The sequence below is a fragment of the Etheostoma spectabile genome, unplaced genomic scaffold, assembly GCF_008692095.1.
Source record: "Etheostoma spectabile isolate EspeVRDwgs_2016 unplaced genomic scaffold, UIUC_Espe_1.0 scaffold00019219, whole genome shotgun sequence".
In the NCBI taxonomy this organism is placed as follows: Eukaryota; Metazoa; Chordata; class Actinopteri; order Perciformes; family Percidae; genus Etheostoma; species Etheostoma spectabile.
In genome coordinates, this window is record NW_022604748.1 from 17,030 (window position 1) to 20,241 (window position 3,212).

At 38.2% G+C, this 3,212-nt stretch overlaps 1 long non-coding RNA gene across 1 annotated transcript; it reads right to left on the reverse strand.

Moving 5' to 3' along the window:
• Nucleotides 1-280: 280 nt before the first annotated feature.
• On the reverse strand, nucleotides 281-3,085 carry LOC116684168 (uncharacterized). The gene is made up of 4 exons (XR_004330768.1): nucleotides 2,978-3,085; nucleotides 1,455-1,608; nucleotides 1,028-1,194; nucleotides 281-736 (listed from the first exon to the last, which is right to left on the reverse strand). It is a non-coding gene; the product is annotated as an uncharacterized LOC116684168 (long non-coding RNA).
• Between the last annotated feature and the right edge of the window lie 127 nt (nucleotides 3,086-3,212).

Below are 3,212 nucleotides of genomic sequence, written 5' to 3' on the forward strand. Positions count from 1 at the left end.
ACTTGATTTTTGCATTAAGAAATGTATTGATGAAATTATGAAATATCCCAAAAAATCCCAGCATTTTGTTTTATTGCTTTAAGCCAAATATATCACTTCAGACAAAATTAAACATTACAATTAATTTCAGTTAACATTAAAAGTAGTATAAAAGAATACAAAAGTAATTTTACATTTTTGATTTAAAACATATGCTGTGTCAATTATTACATCACTAAACGGACAAAAAGTCACAACTTCTTAACTTCATGCATTTAACTTTCAAACCAACTTTTAAATCTTAAAGTGCCCAAAAAAACAATCTCTTTTTCTGGGATTTGGGGGTTATTTTGTGTCTCTGGTGCTTACGCACACACACGATAAAACCATCCATGGTGTCTGAGTGAGATCTGGTTCCTGAATATCTTCAGTGCAGAATCTGGGCCCTTTAACTCGACCATGTGCCATAGCCTACATAGAAATTAAAAAACTACATAGTAGCAATCTGAGCATTAATTTGACAGCGTTTGATTCAGGTCCTGGTCTCTGAAACACGGTGGTCTGGATGAACTCCCAAACATTAGCACAAGTTTTGGCAAACCAACATAGAACACAAAAAACGGGAGTGAGACCGACGTCCACAGCAGCCAAAGAGACGGCTGCTCCAACGCCCCCCCCCCCATTCACAAAGACAGTATTAGAACGTATGGGGCTCTGTGGTGGATCTCATCAGGTACTCGGCCATGTTGGTCGCAATCTGAGCAAAAAAACAAACAAAAAGAAGGAATAAATACAAATAATATTCTTAATAAGCCTTATTAGTCTAGCCTTTGCCTAATTCTAGATTTCAAGAATAAAAGACATATCAACGACTCTCCTGGGACACAATCAACCGGAACGGACATAGATTTCAGTGCGTCAAAATAAAAAGTAGGGAAAGGGAAAGTCATTTCCAAAAGAAATCTAAGTACAGTAGTAGTCAAAGATGCAATAGAATATGTAAGACACAATGACTGGTTTTCAGTAACTGTGTAAGATTGTAGCTCACCATGCCTGGAGAGTCCACTAAGCGTGGGACCTCTGTGATAATGTCCAGCAGTGATGTGGTCCCATTAGAACGGATCCACTGGGCCCAATAGAAAGTAGGCTCCAACATGTGTTGGCCGACCTGGGACTGGGGCCAGATGATGGTCCTCTCTGGAGTTATAGTTGGTTCTGTGATGAGCAGAGAAATGAATAAGTTATACCAAGTTGTGACATATTAAGACATCTCCTTTTTGGATAGGGTGGGCCGGTTTCCCATACAAGGATCAAGTTTAGCCCTGGTCTACAAACAAAATGAAGAGTTACGTAAAGAGTTGAATCTCTAGATATGAAACTGGCTCATACAGTTAAAGAAAGAAGTACGTTACAAACAGGGTAGAGGACAAGTCCACTTCACTTCTAAATGGAGGAGACATGTTACTGTTGGCTACCTGGCAAAATGACTCTGTGTTGTGGCACTTGTGATGTTAAACGTCCTCGTCTGCCAGAGTGGAGTCTTTTCAAACATTGCGGAGACGTTCTTCCAGAAAGCCTGTTGCGGGTTTATGCCTTCTCAACAAGTTTCTCCTTCCCAAAATCATCCATCTGTTAGAAATGAAGAGAGAATAAATAGTAAATAAATAAAATAGTAGCACTCACACTAAGAAGTACTATCATAACCTCTAGAGCGCTCATGTTGACCGTTTAGATTCTACACTGTAATCTCTCATCCTAAACACCCAGATGAGAGTCTAGGATGATCAAAATGAGTCCAAGATATATAATTTTGTATTAATTAATATGGATACTATAGCATACAGTAAACACTATAACAGTGTACATTCAGACTAGTTCTTTTTTTCTGTAGGGTAATAACCATTGCTTTTTAGATTACCTAGCAAAGAATAAAATATTTTACATAATCTATAACAGAACTACTGCCCCGCCTCAGCAGCCCAGAGGAGTCTGTGCAGTACAGACTAACATCCTGAAATCATTTGGCACTTTTAAGACTGCAAATCAACACAAACACACCTGAAATAATTCAGTAAAAAATCTTAAAACATAACTTTTTCCCCTATTGAAGCATGTATCACCTAAGATATTGTACATTACATATTACAATACATATTTCCATAGTAGTCTTCAGACCACAGGTTACAAAGTCTAGGAATGCTAATCAACTGTTAAAAAAACTGAATGTCAGAACAAGCAGATAGCTGCTAATGCTAACTTTAGTTCAACAGTCTCGCTTTGCCAGACCACCACACTCATCCTACAACTCAGCAAAACTACAAGAAGTCCTTATGTGCTCACTGGATTTTAATCACAATTACAATATCACAATAACTTGATTAGCGCTAGCTAGCTAGCTATATGCTGAGTCACTGCAGCCAGGCTGTTAGCTAACATTACCATAGCTACATATTAACAATACAGAAGTAACCCTAAACACAAACGTACCTTGTAACTGTTAGACTGCTTAACACATAAGAGAGAATGAGTCTCTTTGCTTTATAATTGTCCTGTTTTGCGTTATTATCTGGTTTATAGTTTTAGAGCTCAAGCCGTAACGTTAGGCTAGCTAACTTTTACCATCGTCATCCTCACTGTGTCAATGACGTGCGGGACGCTAAATGACAGCTACTCATAACGTTAACGTTATTAGTTAATTAATTCCGTGTAAGGGTCTCAGTGTGTTTACAGGCACCAAAAATAGCGACGAGAAAACAAAAGATTTACTAGCTAACGTTAGATTAGAGGCAGTAGCAAGCAAGATACAAGATGAGTTTGAGCTAACAGTTAGCTAATTGCTAACGTCAATGTCCTATAACGCTAGCCTTATAGCTCGCTAACTAGCGTTAGCTAAAGTGAGCTAGCGTTACGGTTAACCACACAGACAGCTACGTTAAATAGCTAACGTTACCATAGCTAAATATTAACAATACAGAAGTAACCCTAAACACAAACATACCTTGTAACTGTTAGACTGATTAACACATAAGAGATATCAAGTCACTTTACTTTATCATGGTCCTGTTTAGCGTTATTATCAGGTTTTAGTAGTTTTAGAGCTCAGGCCATAACGTTTAGCGCTAGCTAACGGTTCATTTTTCCCTGCGTCATCCTAACGGTCAAGTGCGTCAAGGCTACTCATAACGTTAACGTTTATATAGTTTAATTAATTCCGTGTAAGGGTGTGAGTGTGT